This window comes from Hemicordylus capensis, chromosome 10, assembly GCF_027244095.1.
Source record: "Hemicordylus capensis ecotype Gifberg chromosome 10, rHemCap1.1.pri, whole genome shotgun sequence".
Classification (NCBI taxonomy): domain Eukaryota; kingdom Metazoa; phylum Chordata; class Lepidosauria; order Squamata; family Cordylidae; genus Hemicordylus; species Hemicordylus capensis.
In genome coordinates, this window is record NC_069666.1 from 23581075 (window position 1) to 23601264 (window position 20190).

Below are 20190 nucleotides of genomic sequence, written 5' to 3' on the forward strand. Positions count from 1 at the left end.
ACCAAATCCTGGCTAACTTGCAACTCTAGGCACAGCGGTGAACACCATTGTGCTGTTGCCTGTGTGCATTCGCCCTGACCGAGCACCATCCAGAAAAGCCCTCATTTCCCACACAAGTGCTGACGCACAGGGGACGCTTTGTCTCTGTGCCTTGAAGCCATCCATCAGGATCCTGAGGGCCATTGTTCAATGTTTAGGCCCTGTCTGCCGGATCCATAGAGGTGACACTTCCTCTTTCAAATATACGCTTCTGCTTCTCCACGGCCACTGTTGGGGACAAGAGGCCAGTCTCGATGCGGGCCATCCCTTTGATTTCGGCTTCCCCTTCCACTTCTCCTACACACGCTTTTCCGGAATAGTCCCTTCTCAGCAGTTCTTTTATCTACCTGAATCCCCTACGGCGACCCTTTCCTCACAGATGGATCTCATCTATCCTCCCAAAAGTGTCTGGAAGACAAAGGGAAGGGACATATGTACAGATGGAGCTGGGGCGGGGGGGGGGCACTCGATCATCCATCCAAATCAGCGACCAATAATGGGACCCAAAGTATCCCCCTGTGTTTATTGACTGACTGCCGTGGAATCACATAAGATTGTTTGGGGGGTGGTGAGCAAATTTGTGGGGGGGGGGACAATGAACGGGACTGCGTAAGGTGCTAGAAAGATGAGCAAAATAAAAGCCAAGAGGGGTCTGGAGGAGAATTTAATACACGGTCTGTGACAGCAACAAATTATACATCTGGAAGGCAAATGGCCGTCATAAATTTAGCTGCCAAATTAAATTGACAGTGGGTCTCCTGACGTGACAATGGGTGAAATGCAACCCAATGGGTGCGGAAGACAGAGCATGTCCAGATTCTTGCTTCCTATTGTCTATTTAGACACTCATTAAAATGTCCCTGCATCATTAGGTTTTGCGTTTTTGGCATCCCTCCGAACGGCCCCTTCTTGTGCTCGAGAGTTGGAGAGGCTGTTTTCCTCCTCTGCCGCCCTAGAATATCCTTGGATGTTGACCCTTTTTTGAAATTAAGAGCCCTGTCGCATATATTTTACTACCAAGGAACGGTGCATTGTTAGTTGCTGCAATAAACTTTGTTGCTGCTGCAATAAACGACGGCAAGTTTGAGAGGGAGAAGAGTTTGCAAGTGACGCTCGGGTCTCTTTTGGGCCATGATAATCCCAAATATTGTCACCACGGTCACCTTCCCATCTTCTCTCCTGGTATGGAAGCAACTGATCCAATATTCTCAGAACAAAAAAGGGAGCCTAGCACCTGCTCCATTCAACTGCCTCTTGAACTGTCAGGGGAATAGAAATGGCACCGTATCTGTTTAAACCCAATTTACTGCCCTTAATGCTGTGTTTTGACACCTGCCCAAATTGACTGGAAGGTGGTGAGGAGGGGGGACGAAGGAGGAAGCCGGCGCATAATATCTTCCCCCTTTGATGCTTTGCCTTGTTCATTTCTGATCTCGCAAACTTCTCTGTGCTTTCTGAGGGTTTGCACGTGTTATGAAAGGCATCTTGGTCCAATTGAAACAAGGGCTTCTCTCAGATGTCATAGTTTGCTTTGGTGATTTCTTTTTTGTTCTTCTTGCTCTCTCTCTCTCTCGCTCTCTCTGTGTTGTTTTTTTAACTTGTGCATCTGAGGTCATAAAATACTGGAAAGGGGTATAAATAGAGATTGACTTCTGCTGACTGGCAAAGATGCACCTTTTGAGATAGTCTCATATTTTTTCAGGAGAAGAGAAGCTGTACCTATTTTTGCTACTAGGAAGCAGGGGTGTTGAGCAGGTGGGGTCAAAGAACCCGGACCCTCCAGCTCCTGAGGACCCCCCAGCTCCAACCCTCCCTATTTTCTTCATTATTTCCCTCACTTTGAGGGGTCTCCAGGGAGAGGGTGAACACGGGCCCCCTCTCCCCGAGCTCTATCGCTGCTAGGAAGCGTTGTTCCCTTCCTTGTCCTAATCTCTCTTCTTCCCGCAGCACCTTATTGATCCAATTTGACAGAGATGAGACTTTTCACCATCTCTGTATGCAATGTTTCACCATCCTCTGTGCTGACAGGACACATGGCCAGAATTTGACTTCAGAATGTCTGTGTCCATGTGGTTCCGGGTCTGTGGAAAACGTGATGCATTTATTTTATTTTTTATTTTTGTAATTTCTGCAACACTTACACGATGCATTTATTCACCCATTGTTTGTGGTTTATCCTGGGAGATCTTTGGGATTATATGATTTATTTATTTTTTTAACTTGGCCAATACCGGGCTGTATGTCACCAGGAAAGTAGCCATCCTTTTTGTTTCTGTCATCATATGTGGCTGATAGAGTCTGTCTAATTGTTCTGAACTATTTTGAGTCAACTTGTCTTTGAATGTCCTGTGATTATTATTTTAAAAAAATATTGTTTTAACTACCTAATTTTTGAATCAGACATTTTTGTTATGGCTATGGCTAAACAAATAAACCAATCAATTGATTATTTCTTTTCCTATATAAGCCACTTTGCAATTTTTTTTGTTGAAAAGCTGTATAGAAATGTATTCTAAATAACAACAACAACAACAACAACAACTGTAGTCGAGAAGAAAGAAAAACAAGTTAAAATAATCAACATAGCAATACCAGGGGATAGAAAAAGAAATAGAAAAAAAATAACAAAAAACAAAGATCTACAAAATGAAATGGAAAGGCAGTGGTAGATTACCAAAATAATCCCAGTGGTAATTGGCACCCTAGGAGCAATTCCAAAACAACTCGAAGAGCACCTCAACACCATAGGGGCCACAGAAATCACCACCAACCAATTACAAAAAGCAACTTTACTAGGAACAGCCTATATTTTGCAATGATATCTATAATAACCAACAGTATTGATGATAAAATTCAGCCATCCCAGGTACTTGGGAAGGACTCAATGTCTGGATAAAACAAACCAGTCGATAACACCTGTCTGACTGTGTAAACAAGAAATAATAATATGAACCCTGATTCTCAGTTGTGCCACTTTAAATGTCCTGAATTCTCCAGCAAATAAGGGAATGCATAGTTCTGTGGCACTGATGTACACTTCTTGTTGTTAATATATTGGTGGTCTGTTCTTTTTGTTTTTGTTTTTAAAAGGATGGATTCATTTAAAAAGCACTGTTTAATCTAGACCCCAATTAAAGCGTGTGTGTGTGTGTGTGTGTGTGTGATGTCTAGGGACACATATATCAGGCAGTATATAGATATGATAAATAAATAGATGATTACAAAACACTGTACATCACAATATTGAGGAGGGCTAAACTGAAGGCTTTATTGCAGGGGTTCCAAAGATGTTGTTGGACGATAAATACCGTCACCAGTTGGTAACCCCTGCTTTAGTAAACTAGATTTTATCCCACATTCTTGCCCCATGAAGTGTCCCCCACAGGTGACTTGACATGTACAATATAAAGAATAACCATAACAATGCATGAAAGATCTGCAGCAATTACAAAGCGATGCTCTGGTTTTATAGACCCCCACCAAATAGACTTCCAGTAGCAAGGAGGTGACACAAAGCAGGACTCTTAGTAACTGACCAAAGTGGGCAAGCAGATTCCTTTGGGGAGGGACAGTCCTTCAAATAGTCTAGTCCAAAGCAGTTCCGGGCTTTAAAGGTAATCACCAGGACCTTGAACTGTGCTCAGAAGTGAAACACAATTCATAAACACATAGGAAGCTGGCTGCCAATCAATCAATCATGTTTATTTACGGTCATAGACCAAAATTTAAAACATACATAATAATACACATGATATAGTAATAATATATACATAATATAATCAGGAACATGGACTCATCCTAATCAGCAGTTTCCCGTTTGCATAATCTGGTTTACCATCTGTCGTCTAACATTCTTAGCTGCCTCACAGAATTTAGCAACTTTAAATGTTACTTCCTCCTTCTGATCTGAGAGCAGATAGTTGACGTAAAATGCATCTGTATGTCCTGGGAAATCAGTCAGTAATGAGGAAATATAACAAGTTTGAAAGTCCCTATAAAAGAGACAGCGGAGTAAAATATGAAAGATAGACTCCTGTTCTCCAGAGCCACAAGGGCATAGTCTCTGCTCTTTTGGTATCCCTCTGAATTTACCTTAATCTGGCCAGTGTGAACATCCTGTGATACTTAGTAATGGTGATCTTATCCAGGTAATTCGCAGGTTTAGTATTATACATTTGTAGACCTAGGAAAACTTCTTTAGAGATTAAAGATCAATCAGTCTGCATTTCCATGTCATAGATCCGCTGCTTTAATATCAGTCACGCGAAAAAAACCCATTTCTAATAAACCATCCAGACTAAAGCCATATAAACTTATTTGGCGAGATATTGACTGCTTCCAACTAGAATTAAATTTATCAATAAAAATTAGGTGAGCAAGGCCTGTAGACAAGAAAGACAATCTTAACCAGAAGCTGAGAATGGAAAAACCACATCCGGGCTTCCATCTTAGGCATACCAGTTTCAACCCTCAATATTACATTGGGAAGCTGGCTGCCATATACTGAGTCAGACCATTGGTCTATCTAGCTCAGTATGGTCTACTACACAGATTGGCAGCGGCTTCTCCAAGGCTGCAGGCAGGAATCTCTCTCAGCCCTCTCTTGGAGATGCTGCCAGGGAGGGAACTTGGAACCTAGAAGCTCTTCCCAGAGTGGCCCCATCGCCTAAAAGGAGAATATCTTACGGTGCTTACACATCAAGTCTCCTATTCATATGAAAACAGGGCAGACCCTGCTTAGCTAAAGGAACAAGCCATGCTTGCTACTACAAGACCAGCTCTCCTCTTTTTTTCAGACAGGAATCTTTCCTAGCCCTACCTGGAAGCTCTCCACATGGGGCTTTTGAAGCCCTTTTACTCGCATCTCCTCCAGAATGGAGCGGGGGCGGCATTCACATATCAGCTAGACTTACCCTGAAGTCTCTGTGAGTTATTGAGGAGCAGTTCACACACAATTTGAGTTTTTCACTGTGCATTAGAGTGTAGTCCGATTTATATCCAGGATAAAAAAATCCACTATTGGTGGCGGTCTTTTAGGACACCTTTGAGTTTGCAGTAAAGCCTCCCCATCAACTCACAGTAAAACCCGCTGTGCGTAAAATTCCCTGGAGATGCTGCCAGGGATTGAACCTGGGACCTTCTGCATCTGCATAAAAAGTAGATGCCTCTACCTCAGAGCTATGGATCCTCTTCCTATTAAGCTGCCTCATACCGAGTTGGACCATTATTCCAATTTATTCACTATTGTCTACACAGATGGGCAGCAGCTTCTCCAACGCTGCAGGCAGGAGTCTCAGCCCTATCTTGGAGATGCCAGAGAGGGAACTTGGAACCTAGATGCTCTTCCCAGAGCAGCTCCATCCCCTGAGAGGAATATCTTCCAGTGCTCACACATCAAGTCTCCCATTCAAATACAAACCAGGGTGGACCCTGCCTAGCAAAGGGGACAATTCATCCTTGCTACCCCAAGACCAGCCCTCTTCCTCCTTCAAAGGCAACACCTCATATAGCACATTGTGGTATTCTAATCTTGTTGTGACCAAGGAGGCACGTGTAACACTGCCAAAATCTGTTCTCCCTAGTAGAGGTATTTATTATTATTAAAAATATTTATACCCTGCCCCTTCAGTGCACTACTGCTCAGGGCTGCTTACAACATCAATAAAATACATACAATATAGAATGCAAATTAATAAGAAGTTATTAATTTTTTTCAATTAAGGTTAAGAAGTTAAAGGCCCAAGCAAAAACCACAATTAAAACAACAAGTTTTAGAAACTGAAAATTGATCATTTTTAATCAATGAGAAACAGAGTGCTAAGAAAACTACCAGATACAAGCAGAGGATAAAAGATTAAGAAACCTTTCTATAAAGTTGTTTCTTAAAAACACTGAGGGAGGGAGCATGGCAAAACTCTTCCAGGAGGGTGTTCTAAAGTTGAGGGGCCACAACTGAAAATGCCCTGACATACAGTTGGTGAATAAGCTGTGCACAGAAACATTCCTGGCCACACTTAAATTGATCATTCAGAAGCAAAACAGACCCAGGAACACTCCCAAGCTGCAAACCATAATCACAGAAACTAAAATCTGAAAGATGGCCTTTATTCCTCCTAGTCATGAATGATAGGCTGAACAAATGGTCAGCCATCTTTCACTTCCTTCCATATCCCTCAAAGGCACTTTACTTGACCAAAAAGCAGATGATCCATCCATTAAAAGCCATTATTTGGGTTGACAGTCCAAGAATTCCAAAAGCTGTCATCTTTTCCTCCATCAATAGTAGCGTCCACGTGAAAATGCAATCCCAGAACAGCCTGCCATGGAAAGTGGATTTGATGCCAAATGGTCTTCACATCCAAAATCCATAAATGAGGTTTGTCAGTGAAAGGTTAGCTGATCTCCTCATCCTAATTAGAAACCACACCGGCCAATTATCTCAATTATTGCACATTAGGAAAGATCCATCCGGTACACTCCCAAAGGGAGAAGGAAGTCCTAAGAATCAGAATACTTAAAAAAAAAAAAATCTGCAAGATTTGCTAAGTGATTAGTTAACCACTGAAGTTATGCATACTATGTATTCAAAAAACAATTTTTGTTTTGAGTTAGACAAATGTCAGCACCAGTGCTTAACGCAGAATCCGACTTCCACCGTGTTGAGGCAACAGTGTTTCCTCGTTATAGCTCCTGAGAGTTTCCTGCATTTTTATTCTAAGGTTGTGACAATGATCACGCTGGCTGTTGCCCAGCCCATTTGAAGCCGGCTTCTGTAGTGATAACAAAAGGCTTGTTTCTGCCCATTTTGCTGTTCTCAGATAGGACCTTTGTAACTTGTCACAGGAGCTGTCTCAGATGAAGATGCTCTAAGTCAGGGTTTCTTAACCCTGGGCCCCCAGAGGTTGTGGGACTATAACTCCCATCATCCCCAGCCACAAAGGCCATGTCTGGGGATGGTGGGAGTTGTAGTCCAATAACATCTGGGGGCCCAAGGTTAAGAAAACCTGCTCTAAGTGAAAGGCTATCACCACAGTCACATGAAATGATGATGGCCACTATGGTAGAGCTGGTCTTGGAGGAGGGCTGGTCTTGTGGTAAAGGTAAAGTGTGCCGTCGAGTCGGCGTCGACTCCTGGCGACCACAGAGCCCCGTGGTTTTATTTGGTAGAATAAAGGAGCGGTTTACCATTGCCATCTAGGGATGTACAAACCGGCTCAATGTCAAGCCAGTTCAACGTCGAAGCGGTTTGGTTCGATGGTCTGGGGTCAAACCGAACCACCCCATGTTCGGTCTGACCCCAGACCAAACACCACCACCCCAAATGTCTGGGGGATTCGCAAACGTTTTGCGGTGTAATAACAACAACAACAACAGGCACTAAGAACAAATGCAATAAGAGCAAAAGTCGAAAAATCCACCACAAACAGCAAGTGTCACCTTTGTAAAGAAGCAGATGAAACAGTGGACCACCTAATCGGCTGTTGTAAAAAGATCGCACAGACTGACTACAAACAAAGGCATGACAAAGTAGCAGGGATGATACACTGGAACATCTGCAAAAAATACAAGCTACCTGTAGCCAAACATTGGTGGGACCATAAAATTGAAAAAGTTGAAGAGAATGAAGATGTAAAAATATTATGGGACTTCCGACTAAAAACAGACAAACATCTGCCACACAATACACCACATAGAACTGTAGTCGAGAAGAAAGAAAAACAAGTCAAAATAATCGACATAGCACTACCAGGGGATAGCAGAATAGAAGGAAAAGAAATAGAAAAAATCACAAAATACAAAGATCTACAAATTGAAATTGAAAGGCTGTGGCAGAAAAAGACCCAAATCATCCCAGTGGTCATTGGCGCCCTGGGTGCAGTTCCAAAAGACCTTGAAGAGCACCTCAACACCATCGGGGCCACAGAAAAAATCACCATCAGCCAATTACAAAAAGCAGCTTTACTGGGAACAGCCTGTATTCTGTGACGATATCTATAACAATTGACAATAAAATTCAGGCCTCCCAGGTCCTTGGGAAGGACTCGATGTCTGGATAAAACAAACCAGTCAATAACACCTGTCTGACTGTGTAAACAAGAAATAATATTTTAACCTTACTCCCTTCCGGGGAGTTGCTGGAGGTGGCGGCGTGGGGGGCAGGTTTCCACGGAGGTTCCCCCTTCCCCCACCGGCTTTACTTATGCCCCTCTCCGGCTGGTTCAACCGCTTTTCGGCCGCTTTTCTGCCTTCTCCTGGCGGCGTGGCAAACCATCCGGAGGGGGGCATAAGTAAAGCTGGCGGGGGAAGGGGAAACCTCCTCAGACCCCCCCTGCCACCTCCAGCAGCTCCCCGGAAGTTCAAGCCATTTCCCCACTGTGCCATTAGGTGGCATCAAATATGAATTGTCCCCTTAGCGAAGCAGGGTCTGTCTCAGTTTGCATCTGAATGGGAGACTACATATGTGGGCACAGGAAGATGTCCCTCTTAGGGGATGGGGCTGCTCTGGGAAGAGCAGAAGGTTCTAGGTTCCCTCCCTGGCATCTCTGAGATAGGGCTGAGAGAAATTTCTGCCAGTAACCTTGGAGAAACTGCTGCCAGTCAGTGCAGACAGACAATACTGAGCTAGTTGGACCAAGGGACTGACTCAGTATATGGCAGCTTCCTATGCTTGTACGTGAGAGCTGAGGATTGTCCACTACCACCTCCCACAAGGGGTTAAACTTAAAACCTCCATCATGTTAATGCTCCTGCACATGAGCCCATGCTGGCAGCCTCTTGAACCGTCAGATTCCTCCCCAAAGGCAAAATACAGACAGACAGTGATTTGCCAGACACAGTCAGCAGGAAATAGGGCTCTTTCAAGTCAATGGGGCCTCTGGAATTACACCAAAGTTATCACACAGGGTAAATCGGGACATATGCATGCGTACCCCCATCCACCCACAACCGGATAAACAACATTACACGGGGTACTTCAGCGTCAGTGAGGCTTCAATAAAGTCTCAATGGGAATGTTTTTCTTCCGCAAAAACAGCTCCTTGCAGGAGGAAACTCGGCATTCGCCTGCTTCAGGCGGGCGGCTTGCGCCCTTTTCAATGGCACTTAATGAACGGCTCGTTAAAGATCATATTTGGAGACAGCCCTGCCATTACCGTGAATGACTACAATTAAGCACTGCAAATCTAGCAGCTGGGATGGGGGAAAGGCAAGACGGGAAGCAACAAAGGGATGGAAGAAGCCAACATATTAGGCCGACAGGACTTCTATATGGCTTTGGTCACTGGTTGTATGACATAGATACATCTTCCAACCTCTGATGTGTTATTTTGTGATCCAGGAGTGCAGAAATCTAGAAACGAGAGAGCCAGCCAACTGAGAAATGCCACTTCCTTGGGCTAAGCAAATTTGTACACCGCCCCAAACTTTTGTCTCTGGGCAGTTAACAACAGCATAAAACAAGTTAAAATATATACAAAAACTTAAAACAATTTAACAATTTAAAAACCACCCACAAATTAAATCCTTAAAATTGTAAAGAACTGAAAAGGCTTGGGTGAAGAGGTGGGTTTTCAAATGCTTTCTAAAAATGGTCAGAGATGGGGAGGATTGTATCTCAGTAGGGAGCACATTCCACAGTCTTGGGCAGAAACTGAGAAAGCCCGTCCCCACGTGGCCACCAGCCGAGCTGGCAGCAACAGGAGACAGATCTCTCTGGACCACCTCAATGGGTGGAGGGGCTCATAATGAAGAAGACGTTCTCTTAGATACCCAGGGCCTAAGCCATTTAGGGCTTTATAAGTTATGACTAGCACTTTGTATTTTGCCTGGAAACCAATTGGCAGCCAGTGTAGCTCAGTGAAGCTCTGAGATGACTCAGAGACCAACATGGCCACCACATTCTGTACCAACTGAAGCTTCCGGACTACGTACAAAGGCAGCCCCACTTAGAGTGCATTGCAGAAGTCAAGTCTGGAGGTTACCGACATATGCACCTCTGTTTTGAGGTTGTTCCTCTCAAGAAACTGACACAGGGGGGCGTATCAGCCGAAGCTGATAGAAAGCCCCTCTGGCCACCGCCTCAACCTGAGATATCAGGGAGACGTGTGGATCCAAAAGTATTCCCAGACTGTGAACCTGTTCCTTTTGGAATTCTCGGTCTCGAATCCCCAGATGTTGACCACCAGACTCTTAGCAACTGCAGCCACAATGGTCTTTTTTGGTGGGGATGATGGGAGTTGTAGTACAACTGGGGATCAAAGTCTGAGAACCCCGGGTCTAGACAAAAGGTCCGTCAAATCCAGGGCTGCACAGCTTTGGACCTGCAGCTGTTGTCAGACTAGTTTTGTTTGTTTCTAGTTCAATTTCTATATTGTCTTTCATAAAATGTATCCCCAGGCGATTTACAAAAATTAAAACACAACCCCCCAAACACAAAAATTAAAACTCCTCAAAAATCACATTCAAACATGAAAATCGGTTAAAACAATAACAACCATATTAAAAGACCAAAAAATAAAAATAAAAAATGACGACGCTAAAAAAGACAGACAGCCCATAAGGGGTAAAAGCATGAAGAAATACAAAGATCTTTAGGGTTTTTTAAAAAACAGCAACAGAAGTCAAAGAGTGGGCATTCACTAGGAGAGCATTCTAGAGCCCAGGGGGCCACACCAGAGAAGGCCCTGTCCCGTGTGCACGGCAATTTAGCCTCTCCCACTGTCAGCGTGTGGAGCAAAAACCCCTCCTCATGACCTTGTTGGGCAGGCAGAATCCACTGCCTTGTCTTGGAGATGCTGCCAGGGAGGGAACTTGGGACCTTCTGCATGCAAGCAGGCAGGGGCTCTTCCCAGAGCGGTCCCATCCCTAAGGGGAAGATCTTGCAGTGTTCATATATGTAGTCTTCCATTCAAATGCAAACCAGGGCAGACCCTACTTAGCAAAGGGGACAAGTCATGCTTACTGCCAGAAGACCAGCCCTCCTTCCACTCTCAGACCAGGAGCAAGGCAGTTCCCTGTGTTCCTCCCCCGGGCCACTCACACAGAGCCCAACCCATCGACTCGCCGAGGAATCTGACGGCAAATGCCAGCAACCACATCCCAATGATCATTCTGACACGTTGCCGAGGAGCCAGGCTCCAAAGCGTTTGAGATGACACAAAGATGATTTTTCCATACGATTGGCTTCCTTCCTCGGGGGGAGAGCCTGCATGGGCTCCGCTCCGAAGTGCAGCCGAAGGATGCCGCGGCTCTGGCAGCTGTCGCTTCTGGTTGTCCTGCGGCCTTGTAATATGCTGTGACATGAGGAATCAGTGGGAAAATGCAGTCCTTCGCTTCACAAAACAAGTCCTGTGTGTGTGTGTGTGTGTGTGTGTGTGTGAGAGAGAGAGAGAGAGAGAGAGAGAGAGAGAGAGAGAGAGAGAGAGAGAGAGAGTTAGTTCACATTTAATGCAGAACCGCAGGTCCAATGGATCCATGGTTCTGTGCCCCCTCCTTGTCCAAATCCTTGGCCGAATTCGGACATTCAGGAGAGCAGTCCTCTGCAGTCAGTGAGACTGCAGAGAGGTGGAGGAGCTGGCTGTGTGGGCTTCCTTCTTGACTGAAGGACAGCCTGCACAGCCAATCAAGCTGGAGTTGAGGGAGGAGCTTCCTCCCCCAACTCTGGTTCCAAGTGAAGCAGCCTGTGGTTCCGAATGCGGACATACCGCAGGTTTCCTAGAACCTCAGCTTGCAGCGACAAAACTCACTACAACCCGAAATCCTGGATCCTCGGTTTTGTCACTGCGCCAGACTCCAGTTCCATGCATTCAGACGCAACGTCTGTGGAACCGCAGGCCTATTCAGCTGTGGTCCTGTGCTACGTGTGAATGTGGAGAGAGAGAGAGAGAGATTGTGGACTAGTGTATGCATTCATGAAACTCAGCTGGAACAGCTTTTCCTAGACTGTACCATTCCAGGCTGCAAGAGTGGGGGGTGATGCTTGTTTGAATGCTCTCTCCACATGAAAAACAAATTGCAAGTACAAATCTCAGAGCAAAAGGTTCAGCAGAGCATTTCTCCTCACATGCTGTTTTTGTGTGTTTGGGTAGATTTTCCTCTTCAGTAACCCCCCCCCCTGCACTTCAGGGGTACTCTCTGCTTTACCACATGATTGTGCTGACTATAGACTAAACACATTGTCCAAACCTGTAGGCAGAAATGAATTATTACAGAAGCTCTTAAATCTCGGTCCCCAGATGTTGCTGGACTACAACTCCCATCCAGGACCGGCCTGTCGATTAGGTGAACTAGGGATGTTTCCAAGGGGATGGGGCGCTGACAGCCTGGGTCACGTGCTGCCCTGTGAACCGAAAGTATAGTCCGTTGGGGCGTGGGCACCTGCCTGCTTGCCCTGCTGCTGATGGCTACAGCAACAAGGAGGATGAAGAGAGCGTTCAGCAGGGTAGAAGGTGCTGCCACTCACAGGCAGCTGAGCAAGTGAGTGGGCGCTCCCCGTTGCCCGCCCACTTCCTCTCCTCAGTGGCTGCCTCCAACGCTCCTGCCATGGAACCAGCTTTCTGTGGTGCATTATAGTGGTGTAGCCTTGCCATGCAGAGACATCATTATAATGCACAGCAGCAGGAATGGTGGACAGCAGAGCAGTGAGGAAAGCAGGTGGGTGGTCGGCCAGGTGACGGGTGCTGCCCACCTGCTTGTACGACAGGAAGGTCGTCAAGTCAGTGTCGACTCTTAGCAACCACACAGAGAGATTCTCTCCAGGATGATCTGTCTTCTACTTGGCCTTGAAGGTCTCTCAGTGGTGCATTCATTGCTGTCGAAATCAAGTCCATCCACCTGGCTGCTGGTCATCCTCTTCTTCTCTTTCCTCCAACTTCTCCCAGCATGATGGACTTCTCAAGGGAGCTGGGTCTTTGCATAATGTGTCCAAAGTATGATGGTTGGAGCCTGGTCATTTGTGCCTTGAGTGAAAATTCTGGATTGATTTGTTCTATGATCCGTTTGTTTGTTTTCCTGGCTGCCCATTATATCCTCAAAAGTCTTCTACAGCACCCAAGTTCAAAAGCATCAATGCTTTTTCTATCTTGCTTCTTCAAAGTCCTGCTTTTGCCTCCATAGAAGGTCACGGGAAAAACCATTGTCCAAATAATTCTAGTCTTTATATTTATAGACATTCCATGGCATCTAAATATCCTTTCCAAGGCCTTCATTGCAAGCCTACCAAATGCTAGTCTGCAGCATATTTCTTGAATGCTGGATCCTTGACTACTGGATGGTTGATCCTAAAAGGCAGAAGCTATCCACCACTTGAATGTGTTCATTGTCAATTCTGAGGCTGGTTGCTGTACTGTTGTCATGAGTTTAGTCTCCTTGACATTTAGTCGTAGTCCCATTTTTTCACTGTGCTCAACTTTCATTACTAGAGCTTGCAGATCATCCGCGTTCTCAGCTATCAGAGTGGTGTCATCAGCATAGTGCAAGTTATTGATGTTTCTTCCTCCAGCTTTAAAACCATGCTCATCTTCTTCCAGTCCAGCTTCTCTCAGTATATGCTCAGCATATAAATTGAATAAAGAAGGAGGAAATATACAGCCTTGTCTTACTCCTTTGCCAATCTAGAACCAGTCTGTTTCACCATGTTCCATCTGGACTGTGGCTTCTTGTTTTGTATATAGGTTTCTCATGAGAACAATGAGACGTTCTGGGATGCCCATTTTCCTAAGGATATTCCACAACTGGTTGGGGTGGAGTGAGGGCTTCACCTGGGATGCCAGAAATCCTTGGACAGAAATCCTTGGACAGAAATCTTTGCCCATCCTCTCCAGGTGCCATGTTCGAATGCTTTTTCCTGTGTCCAAGGAAAAAGCTAGTGCATCAGGTGAGAAAAGGCTTAGCTTGGTCTACAATCTATTTTGGTAGGATTTTAAAAGGGGGAGGGGCCCCCAGATACAGTCCCACTGGTGGCCTGGAGAACTGCTGACAGCTTGAGCAGACAGCACTGGGCTACATGGGCCAGGTACCTGCTACCTGCTCGGGCAAACAATTCTGACCCAGGAGAAGCAGCTGCATGTATCCATGCAGTTCAGGTACAGAAGCCCTTAGAGAGGGGAGAACCTTGGCCCTAAGGAGTGCCTGGAACTCCGGGGAATGATAAGCAAATTCCTCTGAGCTCTATGCAGGTAAGGTGAGGAATAAATACAATCCATGGCAGGGCAGTGTAGGGCAGGGATTTTCAGACTTGGGCCCTCAGATGTTGTGGGACTACAGCTCCCATCTTCCTCAATGGCTGTGTGGCTGGGGAAGATGGGAGCTGTAGTCCAACAACATTTGGGGACCCAAGTTTGAGAATTCCTGGTGTAGGGGCCTGTTTTCAAATCCTCCTGCCCTCAGCCAGGAAGCTCACTGGTGCCTCTGACCACTCACTCACCTCTCGGCCCAACCTCCCTCACAGGGTGGTTGTGAGGCGAAAATGGGAGCAGGGACCATGTATGACTGCCTTAAGAAAAGGGCAGCATTAGACATGTAATAAGTGCCATAGTGGCGGTGGGGGAACGGGGAAGGAAGGAAGTTGGGGGAAAGCCTCGCAAACTTCAGTGCCATGACACAAAAGGTGCTTAGAGTTCACTGCCGATTTCTCAGCTCCGAGGTCATTTCTTGCGTGCCCAAAGAGGATGGATGTGTGTTGAGAGTCTCCGCTTTTCAGAATCCCTCAGCACGACTTCTCCGCCTTAGCAGCCTCTGCAAAGCCACGGATGAGCAAAACTGGGTCACGCTTGCTAATGCATCTGCGGCATTTCTTAACATGCCACAGCGAAGGGTTGAGTCTTCCACAGAGCACACCTCAAGGACGCCTGCCCGGACACCCCCAGAAATGGAGCCATGCCGTCATCATTTGGGGACCCTGTTTGATGGATTATCGCCCACCGATTATTCCTTTTCATCATCACAGCATCTACAAAGTGACTTCGAATGGAAATACACAAGTCAAGACCAATATCAAACCAATAAAAATAGACAGAAGTACTGTTGGTCAGAAGACAGAAGTACTGCTGTCGGTAGTTCCTTTGCCCGGGTGAATGATGTCCAGCTTGCTGTAGATGAGGCTTTGCTTCCCTTGAAGGACCCGGTTCTCAGCTTGGGGGTGCTCACTGATCCAGCACTGTCACTGGAGGCTCAAGCGGCCTCTGCAGTTCAGAGCGCCTTTTATCAGCTTCGGTTGATATGCCACCTGACCTGGACAGAGAGAGCTTGGCCACAGTGACTCATGCTTTGGTCGCCTCTCGCTTTGATTACTGCAATGCATTGTGTGTGGGGCTGCCTTTTGAAAACGGTCCGGAAACTGCAGCTGGTACAAAATAGGGCTGCAAGATTATTAACTGGGACTGAGTGTTTTGAGCATATTACGCCAGTGCTTCCTCAGCTGCACTGGCTCCCACTCTGTTTCTGGCCCAATTCAAAGTGCTGGTTTTAACCTTTAAAGCTCTAAATGGCTTGGGACGGGGTTACCTGAGAGAGTGCTTTTCCCCATACATCCCCACCCGGACCTTAAGATCTTTGGCGGCCCTGCTCCAGGTGTCCCTGCCAAAGGAGGTGAAGCAGGTGGCTACCAGGGACAGGGCCTTGTTGGTGGTTGCACCTCATTTCAGTTCTTTAAAATTTTAAAGTTTTAATTTGTAGGTGATGTTTAAATTGTTAAATTGTTTTAAGTTTTTGTATATATTTTAACTTGTTTTATGCTATTGTTAACCACCCAGAGATGAAAGTTTGGGGCGGTGTACAAATTTGATTAATAATAAATAAATAAATAAATAAATAAATAATTTATGGAATAGCCTCTTCAGTGAGGTTCACCTGGCTTCATTACTTTGTTCTTTTAGACAGCAAGTAAAGACCTTTTTGTTCATGCAGGCCTTTTAAAATTTAAATTTTGATTTGATTTTAACTGATATATATTTTTTTCAGTCTCTTGAATTGTTTTGTATTTTGTATTTTCTCTTTCCCCCCCCCTTTATTGGTCTGCTATGACTTAATGTGTTGTGTGTTTTTATCTCATGTGTTGTAAGCTGCCTCGACAACAATTTTGTTATGGGGTGGCTAACAAACTTTATTATTGTTTATTTATTTAATAGAAACAATAGATCAGCACTTTAAAACTGTGGAAGAGCAGCATCAAATACCAGTATTTGTGTGGAGAGCTGTTCTGGAGGTGGCAAGCATGAATTGTCCCCTATGCTAAGCAGGGTCTGTCTTGGTTTGCATTTGTATGGGTTATTACATGTGAGCACTGTAAGAGATTCCCTTTAGGAGATGGGTTGGGGTGGGGAGAGAGGGGAGGAGAATGAATAGTGCTAACTGCTAACTGAGCAAAGAGGCACCTTTCTATTGGAAAAGTACAAAAAAAAGTAGGTTACAAGAATACTTCAGGTAGGTTAGGTTACAAGTAGGTTACAAGAATACTTCAAAAAGCACCCCGGATGATGTTGGGGTCGCACACTTTACAAATCGTGGTTGCCCAGTTGCAAGGAACAGGTATGTAGGAAAATACAAAAACACAATTAAAACTTACAGTCTTTTATCCTGGCTGGATGGGCAAAGGCTAGTGTTTCTTAGTTTAGTTATGTTACTGGTAAACAATAGTAGACCAGTATCATGGATATACAAAACGCACACAAAAGAAACACAAAGTCTAACACAAAGTCTGACTAAGCAAACTTTTTCCTAGACTAAACTCCCCAAAGCCAAAGCCCTGGCTTCCTTCTCACCAAACCCTGGTTGAGAATTCAAGCTTCCTGCTTCCTTCCCCAGGACCTGCAGAGACATTCTCCTGCAGCCAGTTCTCATGGCCACATATCCTCCTCTGCACCCCCAGCCAGTTCTACTAACAAAGAACTCTTCTCTTCCTCCCAACGGCTCTCTAGTTCCCACCCATGTGATGTGCTGATTGGCTGAGCCCTGGAGTTCACCAGCCTGTCAGTCAGGACAAGGTTCACTTCTAGTTAACTCTTTAGGGGCGAGGTGGCTGATCACTACAATGTTACAATGTTCAAAAAAAGTTCCCAAAGTGGTTTACATAGAAATAAATAAATAAAATGGCTCCCTGTCCCTAAAGGGCTCACAATCTTAAAAATAAACATAAGATTTATTATTATTTATTATTTATTTGATTTCTATACCACCCTTCCAAAAATGGCTCCGAGCAGTTTACACAGAGAAATAATAAACAAATAAGACGGATCCCTGTCCCCAAAGGGCTCACAATCTAAAAAGAAACATAAGATTGACACCAGCAACAGCCACTGGAGGGATGCTGTGCTGGGGATGGATTGGGCCAGTTGCTCTCCCCCTGCTCAATAAAGAGAATCACCACTTTGGAAATGTGCCTCTTTGCTCAGTTAGCAAGGGTGAAAGAATGAAAACGATGTCCCAGAAAGCAGGAGTCCTTCCTGCTAAAACAGGAATGGTTGGACTGTGTATAAATATAGAAGCCTAATAATTTGTAGGAGTCAAGAGGGATGTGTGTCCCAGCTCCCTTCTGTGGCCGTGGCGTCAGGAATTGCTGAAATGACCCGGAAAGGAGTCCTAAATGTTCTCCTGACTTGTCTCCCAGGTGACAGCTGTTCCCCCAGGATACCTGGTTATCTGGAGGGCACATCAGATCACTGGAGCGGAGAACTTTTGCCACAAAGCTTCAGCCTTAGCTTCTCATCATTGCATGCTGGTTCTTGGCTGAACAAATCTATGCCGTGCATCGCTCAGTTCCTTTGGGATCAGAAGGAAGTTCTCTTGAAGGTGAGTTCTGCAGTAAGATGAGCGAAGGAAACCAAATTTATTCTTATGTACAACACTGCTTATTTCAAGGACACCAGATGGGCATTAGCGCATTAAAGCCAACATCTAAGAAACCAATGGGATAAACCATGAATGAAAATGTAAAATACTGTATACTAAAATATAGAGAGAAACACACAGAGACAATATTATTTGGATTCACAAACAGTGATAATCCCCAAAGAATGCAGTAATGGCTCTCTATAAAGATGAACATTATAAAGAAACTGGACATAGCATTTGTACGACTTAGAGATTTTGTTCATTTCAGTTTTATCAGGTTTTTAATGAGTACATGTTATGATTTTAAATAATAGTGTTTGCTTGATCAATATTAAACGAGCCACTGTATATTGTTTTGGAACATTGACCATCTCTTTATAATGTTCATATTTATATAGAGTCATTATTGGATTCTTTTGGGATTATAGTAGCCAGCTTTTTTTTTTAGTTTCTGCGGTCGAAGTATATAGCAAGCTGATATGATCTGTCTAATTGCTCCCAATTATTTTGCATTGATATTTGCAGTTTTGAGTGTCCTGACATTTTTAAAATCTCATTTGTAACTACCTACTTTTTTATCCATACTTTTGTATATAAACAAGAGCAAAGGTTCCCAATCTTGATTCCAAAAGCCACAATGGCTAAAGGATGGGCTGTGGATGATGGGAGTTGTAGTGCATCATCACCTGGGGAACCAAGATTGGGAACCTTTGGCCATTGTGGGTGGGGATGATGGGAATTATAGTCCAATGGTAAGAACCCCTCCTCTATGGGTACTCCAGATGTTGCTGAACTACAAGTGAAGTGAACCCTGTCCTGACTGACAGGCTGGTGAACTCCAGGGCTCAGCCAGTCGGCACACCAGGTGGGTGGGACCTTGAGAGCCATGAGGTGGAAGAGAAGAGTTTTTGTTTGAAGAAGCAGGCTGGAGGTGAGAGAAGCACGGGTGGAAGGCTTAGTGAGGAGCAATGGAGTTTTGATCCCTCATGGTCAAAAGCTAGCCTGGAGATTTCTCTCATGGAAGGAACTCTGTAGTTCCTTGAGAGACAGGATTGTAGGAACCTTGATTCTCATCAGGTGTTGGGTGAGTTTTCAAGGAAAAGGGAACAGTTTGTTAGTCAGATTTTGCATTAGAAACTTATATTTCTTTTGTGTGTTTTGCATATCTCTGAAACCGTTCTATTGTTGTTTACCTATAACGTAACTAAGCAGGAAACAACAGACTTCACCCATCTATCCAGGGCGTTGCAACAGACTCTGCAAGCTTTTAAAGTGTTTTTGTGTTTTCTTACATCCATGTTCTTTGCAACTGGGTAACCACGATTTTTAAAGTTTGCCGCCCCAATATCATCTGGGGTACTTTTTGAAGTATTCTTGTAACCACTGAGTATTGAGTTTGTTTACCTGAAACTAAAAGCTGAGAGAGCCTCAGATGGAAGCTGCCCTTACTATTTTGAATAAAGCTCCCCCCCTTTTTGTTCTTTGCATTTTAAAAGCCTCTCTGAGTGGATTTTTGACTCAGAAGAAAGGGGGCTGGAAGGGGGTCTCACTCTGGTGCACACACACTCCTCAGGAGCTTGGCAGCCATTAGTTTTCTCACCATGTGTAAGCTTGCACATGGAAGGTTTTTGTATACTTTTCTAGTAGCAAAAGCAGGAGAGTTTCCCTGGGATTTCCACCAAAGCCCAGGGGGGGATTTAAGCTCTGTCAAATAAGTGAGTGGTGGCAGCAGCCATTTTTGAAACTACCAGAAGTACAAGAAAGGTTAAAGGGAGAAGCCTTTGCTCGGAAAGCATAGAGGGGATGATTCAGCATTTTTCTTTCCCTCTCATGGGCTTGCTCTGAAACAAAGGCTGGTAATTCGCTACAGGATGAAGATTGGGCCTTCACATATAACACTGCCAAGTTCTGTGCAGCAGCATACAAGATCTGCCAGGCTCCCACTGCTGTGTAGACAATACTGAGTTAGATGAACCAAGAATCTGACTCGGTATAAGGTGGCTTCCTACATTCCTAACCTTTTCCCGCTAACTTCCTGAATGCGTTAGTGCAGGCAGTGGTTGGTTAGTAGGGAGGAAAAGGCACTCTGCATAGACACAGAGGTACTCTCTTCTCTGTTCTAATTTTTCATGGGTTCTGAAGCTTCGCCATCACACTAAGGAGCGCTTCCATGGCTTGAGCCCTCAGCCACGGTGAATCCTAGCTGGGGTTGAATTAAGCTTCTCATGAGCTCCGAAAGATGATCTCTGGCATAAAAGATTTAGGAGCCGGCTGCTGATCTCACTCAGCACAGCGCAAAGAACAATGATGGAAATTTTCTTTGAG

At 44.9% G+C, this 20190-nt stretch overlaps 1 protein-coding gene across 2 annotated transcripts in view; it reads right to left on the reverse strand.

Annotated features, from left to right (window-relative positions):
- Positions 1 to 8276, reverse strand: part of CRABP1 (cellular retinoic acid binding protein 1) — a 37744-nt gene extending 29468 nt beyond the window's left edge. Inside the window, exon 1 of one of the 2 annotated variants that reach the window (XM_053272728.1) lies at positions 8158 to 8276. The gene's annotated coding sequence lies outside the window, so the exon portion shown is untranslated. Of the gene's footprint in view, positions 1 to 8152 lie in introns of both variants that reach the window. The other variant, XM_053272727.1, reaches the window with a different exon arrangement.
- Positions 8277 to 20190: the final 11914 nt, after the last annotated feature.